Genomic DNA, 17,147 nt, shown 5'->3' on the forward strand with positions numbered 1-17,147 from the left:
TTCTGATGTTTTTGAAAACCGACTACCTATGTAAAGTAATCTAGACTGTTGTTCATTAAATACTCTCAGCTATTTCTAATTAAAATATTGAAAACATCCTAACAATGAACTCAGAGCCATGAATTTGCTATTTGATCCTAAATTCACAGGCTTAACCATCTTAGATCAGATTAAAATAACAATTATAGAAGGACTGGATCTAATCCTTGTATTTACAAAATTTTGTATCAATAGAAGAAATTTATACCAATGAAACTCTTGATTTTGCATCAAAATAAATGATGTACCATTTAAGAAATTATGACTTCAGCTCAGCAACAATTAAAAAGATTTCTACCAAATGAGATTATGCAATCAATTCTAGCTATTCCTCCCTGTTCCACTTATGACCATTTCTACATTCCTTAGAAAGACAACCTATAATAACCACCTCTAGCCCCAAAGCCCAGGGAACTGGGATGATGACTCTTTATAACTTCTTCAAGCTGAATATGGGCATTGAGATATTTTTGAAGGGGAGGGTGAGGGTAGGGAAAATAGGGGAGTTGGCCTTAAGAAGGCCACCCCAACAATTGTATTAACCTTTGATGTCTGTGTCCTGACTGGATCCAAATGAAAAACCTAGACATAAGGAGTTTAAGCAGGTCAGTTCAGCATGTCTGATGAGGAGACTCACCAAGGCTCTATATTCTGTAATATACAAATCTCAAAACAAAATTTTAGTATCATCAAGATAACTTTTTTGTTTGATTCTTTGGAACCTAGTTCTTCAGGGTATCTCCCTCTACCAAATCTAATCCATATTACTTTGGAAGGTGAATAGACACTAATCACCTTTTCTAAAAATGTAAAAGACAAGACCTTTCTCCCAAATCAGCATATCCTTGAGCCAGTAACCAGAAAGGCCTTTATTTTGACCTCTTTCCCAGAAGAATAATATAACCACAAAACTCAAAATCATACCCATTTTGAAAATCAAAACAATCTAAAACAAATAAAGTAAAATAAGATAATGCATGTACCTGTACTGGGCCTTTCCTATCTTGCCAAGCAGGAAAAGACACTCAAGATTCCCATGGAGCCCACGTTAGCAGAATATGAGCTTCCTGTGGCTGGTTAGACAATCTATACCATCTTTCCATTTTGCTCTCTGCCCAGAGCCATAGACATATTTTATTAATGCCTGTATAATATCTGTCTGTTTAACACTCTACCTGGTGCCATAGACACAGATAATTAATACCTGTTCAAGGCAGGCAATAATTATCACTGCATTCTCTACTCTGGAGTCAGTGACTAATATTCCCAATTCTAGTTCAAATTAAAGTAATCCATAACAAATGAAGGAAACTAAAATACTATATGTGCCTATACGTAGGCCTTTCCTATGTTGCCAAGAGGATATAAAACCCAGTATTCCCATGGAGCCCACGTTAGACAGAATGAGTATCCTTTGAGGCAAGTAAAGCATTCTTATACCATCTTATGGTTCAGCTCTCTGCCTGGAGCAGCCAACTTGTTATACCATTTATCTATTCAGCTCTCTGCCTGGAGCCACAGACATTTCTTTTATTAATACCTGTTCACTACCCTCTCTACTTGAAGTCAGTGACTAATTTTTCCTACCCTAGTTCAAATTAAAACAATTTTGGAGAACTTTCTATATGAGCACCGTGTCTACATCAATTCAACCCTCCTTGCTGATCTCCAGCTCCAGGATTCCTCCCCCTTCCCAAACTCATGATCTCATCTTTAATTATCATTGCTACATGTATATACTTGCACAAGTCACTGTCTGTTTAGTGTTGCTTGTATGTACATATCCAGGGCTAACCATGTGAGACTGGGTAACCTATGTTGTTCTGGGGGAAGCAAATTCTCTCTCTTTCAGCAGCATTGGCTACCTGTAGCTCTTCATTTGGGAGTGGGAACATGTGGAACTTCCCTTGTTCACATTGGTATGTCAACTGGCATTGTCATTATACCATTCTTATTTAGGCAAGCACACTATTGCTATTTCGTGGTGCATTTCGTCATGTCTAGCAGATACTGTCTAGCTGTAAGTATTTTGGGTCTCTGGCTTTTATAATCTTTCTTCCCCCTCTTCCATGATTTTCTCTAAGTTTCAGGAATAGAGGTTGCCATGGAGTTGGGGCTGGATACTCCACAGTTACTCACTAATTCTCTGGATTTTGATCAGTTGTGAATCTTTGTTATAGCCTCCAACTATTGCATAAAGAAACTTCTTTGATGAAGGGTGAGGGCTACACTTATCTGTGGGTATAAGAATTTTTGCAAGGGCTGGTGAGATGGCTCAGCAGTTAAGAGCACTAACTGCTTTTCCAAAGGTCCTGAGTTCAATTCCCAGCAACCACATGGTGGCTCACAACCATACGTAATAAGATCTGATGCCCTCTTCTGATGTGTCTGAAGACAACTACAGTGTACTTACATATAACAATAAATAAATCTTAAAAAAAAAAGAATATTTACAATATAGTTAGGAATTATATTGGTTTAGGAAAGTTGCAGTAGTAGGTTCTTTTCTAGGGTTTATGATCTCTCCAGCCATGGACAGATGGCTAGGCTTAAAGTACCAGGGCTTAACTCTGTCCTTAAGTCCAACTAGGTAGCTGCTGGTTACCAAGATAAGATGACATTACTGCACCACCATGGACACCTGCCTGTCCAGTCACTGGATCTTCCCAGGCTTTGCAGTAAGCTAGGAGTCCTTGCCTTCTTCCCTGGCAGTGTATAGAGCATCTTCCAATGCTGTGAGAACTGCCCAGGGAGAAAGTTTCAGGTAATTCCCAGCTCTGTTCATCCAGGTTTGTGTCCAAAGTATGGTGTCTTTGGCAATAGGATCTTACTTTCAAATTCTGGGAGGTAACCAAGGGCAATAGCAGAAGCCCATATTGTTTGGGGGAGACTCTTGTCTTCCAGTTGTAATTCAGATCTGAGGCAGCTACAATAGCACCTGGCAGAGAGAGTCCCTCTCAGCCTGTGCAGAAGGTCTCTGAGTCATCATTTAGCCAAGGACCAGTGAGAGGCTAGGATGTACCCACCTCTGAGAATTCAGCCACGTTTCTGGATTTGAAGACTTTGGAAGGGGCCACTACAATAACACGTTTAGGTTTTGTGTTGTCTCTTGGAAGAAGTTTGTCATCCCAACAGGCCACAGAATCATCCTCAGATATTTGGATATTTGTGGTAGCTGAAGGGAGAATGGCAGACTATGACCTTGCGTTTGTTTTGCTGCATGGAACAGACAGGGAACTGCAGTTCTCTCTTGATTTTCTTAAAAGAGAGAAAGAGCCCTGGGGAGCCTGCACAGACAGGGGAGCTGCTTTGGATTTCTAGGGTTTGAGAGGGAAACTGGAAAGGCAGAGAAAATAGACTGAGAAGCTCACACTACTGGCTCTATTTTTCTTTGAAAATGATTAAAACCCTTTGTGCTTGGGAGGATATTCCCAGGGCGGGAGCGTTTCTCTGTCACATTGCAAATGTTCTCTTCTATTTCATCAAACGGACATAAAAACTGTTTGCTCCTATTTCTTCAGGTTCCTCACCTCTCTCCTCAGGACAAGAGGATGTTCAGTGAGGCTGTGACTCCAGGCTGTTACCAGGCTGGTGTTAGGGCAGCCTGGGCTGGCAGACCTTTGCTTCTGTGTCACCTGTCACTTCATTTGAGTATTTACTTAGTTGCTGTAAATTGGGTGTGAGAAGAGCTCCTGACCAGCACCCACATTTCCTCCTCAAATGTCAGCACACTCAAACAAACAAGAAGTGTTTTGGAAGCCGCCATCTGTTTGCCTTTCCAACTTGACCTTTGTTGGAACAGTAGATGCTGCTATCTTGGAGGGGTGTTCTTCCTAATGAGATGAGTCCAGTAGAGTTGTGTGTGTGTGTGTGTGTGTGTGTGTGCGCGCATGCGCGCATGATTGCTCTAGAGTTTACAATGTGCATGTTAAATATCTCTAATTCTACTTTTAAACAGCAGCACACTAAGTAACCCACACAGTACTGTGCTCTTTCCTGTGGGTTTGCTGCCTTCGCCCCCACCTGCCACACGGTACAATCACTGGTGCAGTGTTTTTTTTTTTTTTTTATTGTTTCCTGAATGGTTATTTTAAAGATAAATTAAGGTTAAAAAAAAGATTGTTTGCCTTCATTTCTCTGATTATGCCTTTTCCTCTCATGCTGTGAGCACAGCTTTCTGAGCTAGTCCATGTTCCTTCTCTTTGAAGAATTGCTTTCCGTATTTCTTGAAGCACATATTTGAGGAAATCTTTAGTTTTCTCTTTTGCTTTTGAAGGGTAATTTTATTGGTCTGGAATTCTAACTGGTACTTTTTTATGCTTTCAGTATTTAAATGTTTTATTTCTCTTTAAATTTTTTCTAATGTATTTTCAGTTTTACATGTTTATGGTTCGTAGTGCGACCTTTCGGTACATGTAAACATGTGTCATATGTACTGGCCACCAAAGACACATTGTTTATTGTTGTTTGGAACATTGAAAATCTTCTATACCAGCTATCAGGAAGCATTCTTCTTTTTTTGTTGTCAATTGGAAACCTCCCCTCCCTCCCACAGTTTCAAAGTCCTGTGGGAGGGAGGGGAAGCAGGCTTAGTTAATATGTAGCCTGTGTTACCTGACCACCAACAGTTGTCTTTGGATTCCTGACAGTGTGAGAGTTAGCTCTTGTGAGAACTGTGTGTCCGGTTAGCTCTTTCCTGAAGATGTGAGGGGAGAGGGGACAGACTATGAGGCTCTTCACACTAGCATCTGGAGGTGGGAGTGGGGTGGGTGGTGGGTGGTGGGTGGGTGGTGGGGTGGGGGGTGGCTGGTTCTAACATCATCCCTTTGCTTCCTCTCCCCAACACCCTTCCCGGACTCTAGCCACATTAAATCTGTTCTCTCCCTCTCCATATAAGGTAAAAACATGTAATATTCACCTTTTATATATGACTTATTTCTCTTACATAATGTTTGTTGCTTCCATCCATGTTGTTGGAAATAAAAGTATTTCATTCTTTATTGATATAATATTCCATTGTATATGTAAACCACACTCTTATTTATCTATTGATAGTCACCTAGGTGGATTTCATTCCTTGGCTGTTGTGAGGAGTGCATTAATAAACAGGTGGGTGCAGCTGGACCTTTAGGGTGCTGATCACAGCGCCTGCAGATGTGTCCCTGGTCATGGGATGGCTGCACCATCTGGTGATTTTATTTCTAGGTTTTTGAGAAACTTTCATACTATTTTCCATATGGCTATTCTAATTTATATCCCCATCAAAAAAGAGCATGTCAGATTTTCTGACTCTCTGCATCCTGACTAGCATTACTTATTTTTTTGCTTTACAACAGCCATTCTGAGATAGCATGACATCCCATTTGTGAGTTTTTTGTATCCTCACTGGCTATTTGAATGTCTTTTGGGAAATGTCTGTTCAGGTCATTTGCTCATTTAAAAATCACATCGTTAGTTTTTTAGATTGGTTTACTTGAATTTCTTATATATTCTAAGTCATTTTTTCTTATAGTTTCCAAATATTTCCCCAATTTTTTAGGTTGTGTCTTCCGCTCTGTCAAATGCTTTCTTCTTTGGAAAGCTTATGGTTTGATGTAATCTCATTTGTCAGTTTTTTGTTTTCATTGATTATGCTTATGCAATCATATCCCAGTGTTTACCCTATGATATCCTGGAGTGTTTTCTCCTTATAATTTTATAGTTTCAGGACTCATATTTACATCTTTGGTTCATTTTGAGCTGATTTTTTTGTATATGGTGAGAGATAGTGTGTTATTTTTGAAACAAAATCTCAAACGTTTGATATGCCAAAAGAAGGCTTATGAGCTAGATACTGTGGTGAAAGTCTGCTAGCTTAGAAGGCAGAGAAAGTGCCCAGCCGACCTTTCTGCTCCCAGAAGGGGGGGGGGACCCAAAACACCAAAAAATAAAACAAAACAAAAAACAAACAAATAAAACCCCTTCTTCTCCACGTTTTTTTAACGCCTGCCTTTGGATCCCCTTCTCCTAGCAGGGCTGCCTTGTCTGGCCTCAGTGGGAGAGGATACATCTAGTTTTGCTGTGATTTTATGTACTAGGGTTGGTTGGTATCCACAGTGGGGGCCTCTCCTTCACTGAGGAAAAGAGGGTGGGGCATGGGTATGTGTGTAAGGGTGGGTTTGGAAGGGGGTGCTGCAAGAAACCAAAAAGAAGATGTTTTGTGACGACAACATGGAATCACCAAGGAAAACATGGAGAAGGAGAAAGAGATCTGAAGAGATCAGAAGAGGTCCTGGGAGTCCCCATTTCCCAGAGGAAGCCCAGAACCTGCAGTAACTGAGCTCTACTGAGGATGAACCTCCTAGAAAGGAGGAAAGACAAACTGTCGTGTCTCCTTGCTCATACTGGAGGACTGGACATCCCTCCCTCAAGGCTCAGGACGAAGCAGGAACAGATTATAGGTAAACTCAACTCAGCATTACCAGACGATTAGCAGAGAGGCCCTAAGGAAGATGAACAGTGCTGAGACCACCAATAAAGTCAGCATCTCCAGGATGCGTCCTGATTCATGAGCTTCTCCAAGACAGCAGTTAGGGAAGGGGACCGTGGTCCATATCTGGCTTGTAAGCTAACACTTCTTGATTTGTCACTTTAGTGGCAATTACCAACTCAAAAAAGTCCCATAAATTGGCGAATAAATTTGTATGAGACTAATTCTTAATTTTCAGAAAGAGTATTAAAGAAATGACAAATGAATTCGTCTGAGTACTTCAAACTTTGTTGCACATCTTATTAATAAGCAAGATGTGGCACATGGAATCTATGCACAGAGATGCTCACTTAGCTGCTGGAAAGGCCAGCAGGTGATAATGTCGAAGTAGCTGTTGGCTTGCTCAAAGAATGTAGCCTCAAGTCATCACAGTGCCACTAGGAGGAATCAATGCTAGTTTTGAATTTCTTCGAAGCATTCTGCATGAGTCTGAAATTGGCAAAGTTCGCCATATGATTGAAGTTATGTTTGCTATACAGAAAGATGGATTTGAGAACTACTTGTTACCCTAGAAAGACTTGACTCAGTTTACCCACATGCTCACTGTGGAGGATGACTGTGATCCAATAGATATTCTTAATGTTTTCAAGATGGATCCCAGTCTTGTGGAGAATAAGGAGAAGTACAAGCTATTAAAAAGAGAAAAAATTTTCTTAGTAGAATATTGTATTTTAGGAGATCACTCAAAAAAGACCCTCCACATGGGCAAGTCACCCCAACAATACCCTTGGCCTTTTTCTGTGGTCTTTTCTGTTATTTTCTTTTTTTGTTTTTAAACTTTTTTTTAAAAAATTTATTTATTATATATGAGTACACTGTAGCTGTCTTCAGACACTTTTTCTTCTCGCTCTGGCCTGCTCACTCACTCGCTGTAGCTGTCTTCAGACACCCCAGAAGAGGCATCAGATCTCATTACAGACGGTTGTGAGTCACCATGTGGTTGCTGGGATTTGAATTCATGACCTTCGGAAGAGTAGTCGGAGCTCTTAACCACAGAGCCATCTTTTCAGCCCCATTATTTTCTTTTAATAGATAATATGATAGTTAAAATAAAAGACAAGAAATATTTCTAAATCAGACTTTAGGCAATAGGTGTGTGTGTGTGTGTGTGTGTGTGTATATGTGTGTGTGTGTATAATCATTTTAGCATACCAGAGGATAAGCAAAAAGCACCTAAATGATCAATGCTGAAGCCACCAAGAAAGTCGACATCTCCAATGGCAGTTTTATTATCCAATATATACATTTATGTATAGTATATATAACATACACTAAATATATGAGATATTTATATATAAAATACATTTTAACATAGTAATGTATATTTCTGATCAGGGAGAAGGGAGGATGTGTTTGGGTTTTCTGTTTCCAGTGAGGAGACTCTCTGGGAATTCTTAATGAAGGAGACAGTGACTGCTCGTGACAAAACTAAAGATTATCTACTCTCATTTGTCATATGACTTGCTGCTCAGTCAAGTTTTGAGTTTGAAGAAGACACTCACAGAGTGGACAAAAGAAGTTCCCTGAAAGTCTAAACAAAAGAACAGTGTGATGTGGTGCTTGACAGCTGTACTGTGCCAACAGAGGGTTTGTGAGTTAGGCACATTCACTGGTCAAGCTCACATGCTAGAAAAGGGGCACATGGAATCATTTGGAAGAATATGCAATGAACAATATGTTACTGCACACCACGTAGAAACAGGTAAATGAGAAGTGTTGCTAAGGTGTTTGCTCACCTTTTACATGCTGATTTGCTTCTGTGGAGTGTTCTAGAATGTACAAATGTGAAGAGGCCACTATGTCACCTTGTAGAATTTTTGTCAAAATATTTTCCAGGAACTGTGTAAGCTTCATGCAAGATTAAACATTCTTTGAAGGATTATTACCTCAGGACAATTGCTTTGGCGTCAACTTTTATACTTCTGTAGATTTTTAATGGATGGATTGTGTGAGCATCTCAGAAATTCACCTAAGGTCATTATAGCACAGAAACCAGATGTTGAGCTGCAGAAACCTTCCCTGGCCTCTTGTCTTCAGTGTTGGCCTCTTTGGAGTCTGACTCCTCTGACTCAGACAGCAGTGAGAGGAACTCTGCTTGGGAATGGAGTGCCAGTGTGCCTGAGGGCTCTTGGCTTGACCTTGGTTTACACTGGGCTTGGGTGTGTTTTGGACACGTGTCCAGTGTCTGTTGGATCTGTCTTCACTTTGACAGCTTCCTTCCTTTGTGTACCAAGGGCCTCTGTTTTCCACACTCAGCTTTGTGTTCTGTGGTTCTCTTGCCTGGAGACTTCTCAAATGGTGGCCCTAGTCTGTTCTAACTGCAGGGACAGGGTGTCCTAGAACGTGTTGGGAGTTATGAGAAGCACTCACAGCAGTGAGATCTGTGCAAGCAAAGACCTGCCTTAGTTCTCTCAGGACCTCCTGACAGAAAGGATGCGGCTGTGGGCATCAGGCACACTGTTGGGACGTCAGTGTTCTCAGTGACGGGTGATTCCAGGGGTTGAAGCCACTCACAGACTGTAGGCTCATGGCTACCAAAGTCTGCATCTCAGTTGATGAGTCTCAATCTCTTCTATTGATGGGATGTTGTGTGCTTTACAGCTTCAGTCAAGCCTCCCGAAGCCTCCGCAATTCAGCTTCTCAGGGTTAGGCGTTCTCGCCGTCCACATCTGTCTCCCAGGACCATCTTTTGCTCTGGGGCTCGGGCTGGTTTAAATTCACATTGCCTATCTTCTGGAGTATTTTCAGACACCCAGAGAGCGTTAGCTTTGAACAACAGGTACCTTTTCAAGATGACAGCCCTTTCTTGCTCCCTGAGTCAGGCGGACTGACAAAATGGTTATTCTGATTATTCCTGACCCATGAGTGGAAGGAATCTTCCACTGCTACATTTAAGGCTTTTGAAGAGTATGGAATTGTTTCAATGGTGGGACTGTCTCTTTCTTTCTACCTGGGACCCCTAGATTAGCCCTGGGATGAGGACTGGGTCTCACCTCACCTCACTGTGCAGCCGTGCATCTGAACAGTGTACACCCTGAGTTTGGGGGATGGGCACTGCCCAACTCTGAGTCATTTGCTCACTGCCTTTGTGATTTCCAAACAGCTTCCATTTTCTTTCTTTACAACAGGCAGTTCTTTCTTATGTGTTGATTTCACCTTAAGTGGGTCACAAGAAGAAGTACCTTACCTTCTAATCTACTGTCTTACTTGGAAGGTAGGCGTTGGGTCCTACCCCAAGGGTTTTGGAGCAGGGTCTCACTAAGTAGGGCAGGCTGTCCTTAAACTCTTTAAGTAACCCAGGCTGGCCTTGAGTTCCCTAGGTGTCTCCGAAGGGCTGAAGTTGTAGTACGGCACCGCCACTCCTTGTCAAATTTCTACTGTTTAAGACAGATCTTGCTTTGTGGGCCTAGCTGGTAAAAGATCCAAGTCCCCTTGGCTGTTCATTAGAGGCACTCATGGGAATCTTTAATCATGCTCACAGGTCAGAAATGCGCTGTTAACGTTGACTTTTCCAGAAAGTCTTAAGCTTTTGACAGAACAGTACTACTCTTCTACGTAAATGAATGACAGTTGGATTCTTAGCTCTGACATGAAATTAGTAAATAAATCAAAGTTTGGTTTTTGTTTTGTTTTGCTTTGAACAGTGAGTTGGAGAATACCTGTGGTGTCCTGTATATTCTGAGTCTAGAACTTGTGTTTTGTAGTTATACAAATGACCTGAAGCTAGAAACTGATCAGTTAAAAGTCAACAAATAGTGATGTGGTTTCATTCTTTATCATCATCAGCAGCAGCAGCACCACCACCACCACCACCACCACCACCAACAACAACAACAACCTCCTCCTCCTCCTCCTTTTCTTTTTCATCATCATCAATCATCAATATCAATCATCACCATTATCATCATCATTATTCTTTAGTTTAGACTAGCCTGAAACTTACTATGTAGCCCAGACTGGCCCGAAACCCAGGCAAATCTTCCATCTTCAGCTTCCCAAGTACTAGAAGTGCAGATCTGAGCCACCACATCTATATTTGAACAGGCTGTTGAAGGATTCCTAGCTTTGGGTCCTGCATTGGCCTCACTGAAGATGTTCCTCACTCCTTGGTGTTTGAAGGCAATAAAGCCACTAATGCACCTGGAGGAAGCTGTAGTCCACAAGGCTGTCAGTCTTGTGTTCCAGCTGCAAAAGTGCAGTTTCCGTCTGCGCCAGGAGGATGGATGGGCTCCTCTGAAGGTCAGGGTGGGAAACAATTCCAGAATGTCATTTACTGGAGTGGTGACTGAAGACAGCCTTTCAGAGACTCAGACCCGTGGGTTTGGATTATCACCTCAGCGTAGTACAGAAACAAGCATGTTCTCTTCTCTTCTTTGACTCAATCCTGGAAACAGTGGAGTCCCGAGAATGGCATTGTGTGCTTCGTGTGCTTGTTCAGGAGTGTGGGACTGGAGGAAAGGGGGTCTGAGGGGTCTGAGAGGATGAGCGGGCCTGGGGAGAAACCAACTCCTGACAGATTTCCAAACAAAACCAAAGGTCACGAACTAGCTGTGTTTCTAGCTTGCTTTTCTTAACATGCTTGGAGGGGCCTCCATAGCAAACTTAACTCCACAAGGCATCTGCTCATGGTGGTATGTAAGTTGCCAGAAAGCACGCTCACAGAGTAGTGTTGCTATTAGGATCTTAGGCTTTCCCTGCAGTCCATGCAGACGTGGGGAAATAGAAAGTGCCCTGTTAAGCTGTGGGCTTCAGTTCTGCTTTTAGGGGAGAAATCATGAAGCTTAGTGTGTCAGCTGGGTTTTATTGTACCCTCAGAATTACAAAGGGAAACACCACACACACATGCACACACCGCAGACACAGACACACACACACACACACACACACACACAAACTTACGAACCCACACACATGCACACACACACACACATGCTATATGTCTGTTTAGCAAAATAATAATGGTAGGTTCACTCCTGGAACTTCTAATTTCTCCACCCATGGCCTGTTAGATGGATCCATAGTACCAGGTATGTGTTTCATCTTATGGAACACGCCTTAAAACTAAACAGAATGGTTGGTTATTCCCATGACATTCATGCCACTGTTGCACATATGGGCATATTTTGCCATGCTTGTGGTTTTTGAGGATCACAGGTCAGGGGTCACATCTGAATGAGACTACTAGTGCCTTTTCTTTAAACCCCCAGCAACCTGCATAATTCCCTTCCAGGACTATGAAAGCTATTAGAGGACACTTGTTAGTCATGACTAACTTGATTTCTCCATGCATTGTGACCAAACTGTGTGTCTTCAGCAACAAGATCCTATACTCAAGTTCTGGTGGGCAATCAAAACTAATGGTTTGTGTTGTTTTGCATTGTGTTGGTTTTGTGTTTCTGAGACACCCCTGACTTGAGGGGAAATATTCCACAACACTTACAAGGGAAGGTACAGCAGAGAAGTAGATTGATTAGGAAGGGATAAATAATACTAAGTTTGTTTGAAAATCCATATGGAAGCCTACTATTTTATAATATTCAAATATACATATATACATACATATATACATATACATATGATCTCTTTTTTTCTCTTGTTTAGATTTGTTGAAGATTATTCTGCCCATATTAATTCCTTAAAGTAGAAATTCAGATTATGGATTTGACAGTTTCCCCCCTTGCATAAATACTAAATGCTATGAATTTTCTCCTAGTGAATGGTGAACATTAAAATTTTGGTATGTTGTATTTTCCTTTTCATTTACTTCAAACTGTGTTCTATCTTGCCTTGAGAGTTCTCATTGATGCAAAGGCCATCTAGAATTACATTCAGATCTTGCATGGTGGTTCAAAACTGTAGTCCTAGGAAGCCGAGGTAAGGAAATTAATGTCAGCTCAGGACCAGCCTCAGACTTCATAGTGAGTTTTAGGTCAGCCTGAGCTATAGGATGAAATGCTGCCTCAAAAAATGAAGACAAGGGGGACTGGAGAGATGGCTCAGTGATTAAGACCTCTTCCAAAGGTCCTGAGCTTAATTCCCAGTAACCACATGGTGACTCACAAGCATCTGTAATGGGATCTGACATCTTCTTCTAGTGTGTCTGAAGACAGCAACAATGTACTCACATACATAAAACAAAAAGACAAAAACCAAACCTCCAAACTAACCAAGAAGTTGCTAGATTTTTTTTTTATCACAGTTAAGTGAGGCAATGCAATGCTGTGTTAATGTGTGAATTTGAAGTGATGTCTTCAGTTAATTCTTAATGCTTCTGGGCCTAGTAATAGGTTTTAAAATCAGTTCTTGTAGTCCATCTTAGCAATATTTTCTCTTTGTTCCTTTTAGCAAATAACCATTGGGCAGAACCGGATCCTGAAACATTCAAGATGCTGAAGCCCCTACACTGCTTAAAGAATTCTGGACTCAAATTGACAAGAAAATCAGAAATAAGACCCTGGGAACCTGACTATCCCTGCATAAAAACACCAAAGGACCATTCCATTTCATGTATTACTGTGGTCTGATGGAGTAGCAGGTGCTGTGGGGTGGGGAGTGCTTGTGGGCTCATACCCATAATTCCACACGGTCACAGGTCCATTGGTTTCCTTGCTTTCTACCATGTCTTGGCTTGCTTTTGGAACAGGCTGTCCCAGCACCATCTGTCCTCATCTGTGGTGTATTGTGTGTCTGTTATCCGTCTCCAGCACATCTCTGCTGTCCATCATCTCTATCATTGTAAGACAGGGCTGGTGTTAGGCAACCGACAATAACATATTGTATGAGACTTTGCATCTTATACATTTTCTCTTCTTTTCTAAAAATAAATAATAAAACCATAAATCTCAATGAACCACTTTATTAGTAGATTCTTCTGTGTCTGTTTAATGATGTTTTCTGTAGAAATGTGGTGTGTCTTAACCCACTGGATATATTATACTTCATTTCAGATAAGGCCTTACAAGAGGCCTTCCTCGAGTGGTTCCCACAGGCCTCTGGTTGCAAAGTGAGAGGCTGTCTGTGGTACTTTATGACTGATAGCATTCTACTTGGAAAAGTGGTGGCAGGGAAGGAAATGCAGATGGGCCAGGGATCTTTTTTCAGGATGGCCAGAGCATCCCGACTGAGAACAGATGCAGCTGTATTAAGCCCTTGTCCAGCATCGGCTCTGCTGTGGAGACATCCAAGCCAGTACATAATCATGTGAAGAAAACCACATTGTGTCAAAGGAGTTAATTATCCAGTAAAACATTTATAGCAGTCATTTTTAAATACTATATAATGTTGAGAAATAATACAGATGATTATGGTAAACAGTGATATCTTCTCTTAAAATATCCCTGTCTCATTATAGAGGAGACACCCTTACTTGGCAATACTTCGCTGTCTATTTATGATCTTTGTAATGACTGAATCCCTTTGGTCTGACCCACTTATCTACTTCAAATGAAAACATATTAGGGAGAGAGAGAGAGAGAGAGAGAGAGAGAGAGAGAGAGAGAGAGAGAGAGAGAGAGAGAAAGAGAAAGAAGCACACCTTCAACTACTTGGGTTAGGAAAGGATTTGTTACTTAGTGAGATCTTTGTTCTGAATCAGTACAGACATAGAGCAAAATGTACAATATTTAATATCCACAGTTGAGGTTAAAAACATTGCACCCTTGGGCAGATCTAGGCCAGTTTTCGCAGCCCATGGGCAGTGAGGTCCAAGAAGCTGCCAACCCTACTCCATCTGAATTACCAAAGTAGGACTTGACATGAATACATTTACTGAAACCCCCTTTTAACATGCCTCTGTGAACACATTTGTCATATATTTTCCTGCCACTACAGTTTATCAGCACCAATTAGTGCTCACTGAGCAGCTGGAGCCTGTCCTTGGAGTCAGGCAAGGTGAGGATTGGGCAGCAAAAACTGACGGCTATATGTTTGGACCCTGGTAAAATGACACTCACTGTCCACAGCTCTGTTTCTGGACCCCATTTTAAAGGGACATAGGCCAACTGGAGTATAAGCTGCAGAGAGTGGCCAAGCAGCTGGAGGAAGGAAGGAAGGAAGGAAAGCTGACAGAAACGATGCTCTAGCTCGGGGGTGGGAGTGGGAGTGGGGTGGGGGTGTGGGGTGGGGGGAGAACATTAGTGAGGATGTGAAACTTGAAGAAGGGACCCTGGATCGGAAATAAAGAGACCAGTGGGTATAAGTTGTATTAGCATGGAGGCTGGCTTTCTAACAACAACAACAACAACAAATTCCAAAGTGGATCATAATGGGAGCTTTTATTGTCTGAGCAGAAAACCTGGCCTACTTATGTGAAGGGGGAGACTTTCTGTTTCAAGTAATTGGCTTCAAAATCCCCCTTTGCAAAATGCAAGGACACGATGAATGTCAGAAAATGTAGCATTCTATTGAAGAGAGCATTTCCAACATCGTGAAGATCATTTTCAGCTCCTGGGGTAAGAGAAGCAGTGAATACATTCTTGACTGGCCTGGGAGGGTCATATCTAACAGGCCAACATGATAGAGGGACGATGTGAGGTCAAGGAGAAACCCAAACAGCCACAGACCCATCAAAAACAAAGTGCCAGTTTTCAGTGTGTTAACCCTCCTTTGAGAGAAAGGTTGTTTCCAAGTCTGTCTGTGGGAGTATAGGCTAAACTTAGATTTTGGGCTCAGTTCTGCTTGCATAGGGTAAACCCCTCTGTCTTTACATCCTTTTTAGCATTTCTGCCTTTTGCTTACTTATAAAGCTTGCTGTTTACTGTCTGCTCAAACATCTTTTGTACGGGGATGGGAGAAGAGAGCCGAACCATGTATGGCTTTTTTTTGAGAAGCCTTGGCAGATCTTAGGCCCAGTACTTTAAACAGAACAGTGTGCTGGCAATGCTGGGAACCAAGACCCGTTTAATCTTGCCTTTTGTGGTTTACTTTACAGCAGAACAAGCACTTGTGGCTACACAAAACATAGACCAAATAAAGGCATCCTCTCAGCAAGATGCTCCACAGCCTCTCCTCATGGTTGGTGGTCCAGGGGAGGGAGGGAGGGAGGGAGGGCAGTTAGTTCCTCTACCATGCTGGTTTGAGATGATGCTGGGTGGAGCTGTGCTGATGGGCATAGGCAAAACTTGGCATCCATGATTTGATCCCGTGGAACAGACAGACACACCCACCAGTGCTCACTCCTTTGGAGCCACTGTCATTTTAGTGTGGAGGACCAGAGAGATGGCCTTTGCTATTACTAATTTATCATTGTCTGTCCCCTTCAGCCAGGTGCTTCCAGAATTCTTTGTAAATTCATTGTTACTATGACTCCTTTTAAAACAGAACAGAAGAACCTCGTATCTGAAACTGGGCAAAAGTCAGACCCCTCTTGACTGCCATAGGAAGGCTAGGGGAGACTATTGTTTAGGGGGAGCCAGGCTTCTAAAGAGCTGCTGTGTTTTTATTCTCTCCTGCGGTCTGGACAGCAGTGCATTCAACTTTGGAGTTCTTAAACAGCAGCTTTCAGTGCCCATTAGGAAATTACCTGTTAGTGTGGTGTTTAGACTGCTAACGCTAAGCTAATCGATTACTTTGGGAAGATGGATTTGATATTTATAGGGGCTTCTCAATACCCTGTTTTGGTTCTTTACCGGGGATGAGTGAGCTTCAAGTCTCCATCCTTGAACAGAAAGTTCATTGTGGGGGTCTCTTGAAGGGGCTGCAGGTCATGGGCCCTCTGTAAGGAGGGAGATGGCTCAGGCTTAGTTACAAAGAGAACTTTTCCCTGGGGGTGGTAAGAGATCTATGGGAAGAGGTAGTATTGGCCAGACAGCCACAGTAGGTGATAGAGGCTTGGCAAGGGTGATGGCCTTGGGACAGGAAGGATGTTCAGACAACAGCCAGCAGGTTGGTAGAACTGGATGTGTGTGTGTGGGTGGGGGAGGAGAAGGAGACACAGAGTGTTAAAGACAGAAGCTAAACCTTAGAACAAAGGGATGCGACCATTCATAGTTCCGCCTGTCACTGTCCACAGGTCTTCATGTCAGTGTCTACAAGGTCTACAATGTCTGCAGGTCTTCCCCAGACTGATACATTCTGGTTCTTCAGCAGTTTTTTTGTCCATTGAAAACCAGATACAGCTCTGCCACTATGTGCCCAAGGCACCTTGACTTGAACATGTACATATTGGGCCCCAACAGGCCACGGGATGGCATAGACCTGGCTAACAGGGAAACCTTGAGACAAGCTACTGTTCCAGCTGTTGGGGACTGCCCTCCCTCCTCTGTCAAGGGGAAGCAATGCTTCTTCCCTTTGCAGCATGGCTGTAAGATTAAACAAGAGGATTCTCAGACTCAGAGCAGTTCTGTGGACAAGTGCATCACCTGGGTGGACAGGACAGGTGCTGTAGCCGTATCCTATTCTTGGCTCATGTGGAGCCTACAGGTGAGTGAAATTAACCACCCCTCCCCCTCCCTGCATCTGCAGTCTTGCTGGGGGCAGGCTGTGGTCTCTGAACTGTTCCTATAATCGTGTCAGTCCTTCCTCCCAGCTTCATGTCATTGTCAGGCCTGTTCTAGTTTTAATTCTTGGCTAAATCCAGCAC

General features: G+C 42.4%; 1 protein-coding gene across 2 annotated transcripts in view; it reads left to right on the top strand.

Annotated features, from left to right (window-relative positions):
- The window catches only part of Dtd1 (D-aminoacyl-tRNA deacylase 1), a 173,774-nt gene extending 160,356 nt beyond the window's left edge, over window positions 1–13,418 (top strand). For both annotated transcript variants that reach the window (XM_052183804.1, XM_052183805.1), the window contains one exon: window positions 12,914–13,418. The gene's annotated coding sequence lies outside the window, so the exon portion shown is untranslated. The remainder of the gene's footprint in view (window positions 1–12,913) is intronic.
- The last annotated feature ends 3,729 nt before the right edge of the window (window positions 13,419–17,147 follow it).

This window comes from Apodemus sylvaticus, chromosome 5 (assembly GCF_947179515.1).
Source record: "Apodemus sylvaticus chromosome 5, mApoSyl1.1, whole genome shotgun sequence".
Lineage (NCBI taxonomy): Eukaryota > Metazoa > Chordata > Mammalia > Rodentia > Muridae > Apodemus > Apodemus sylvaticus.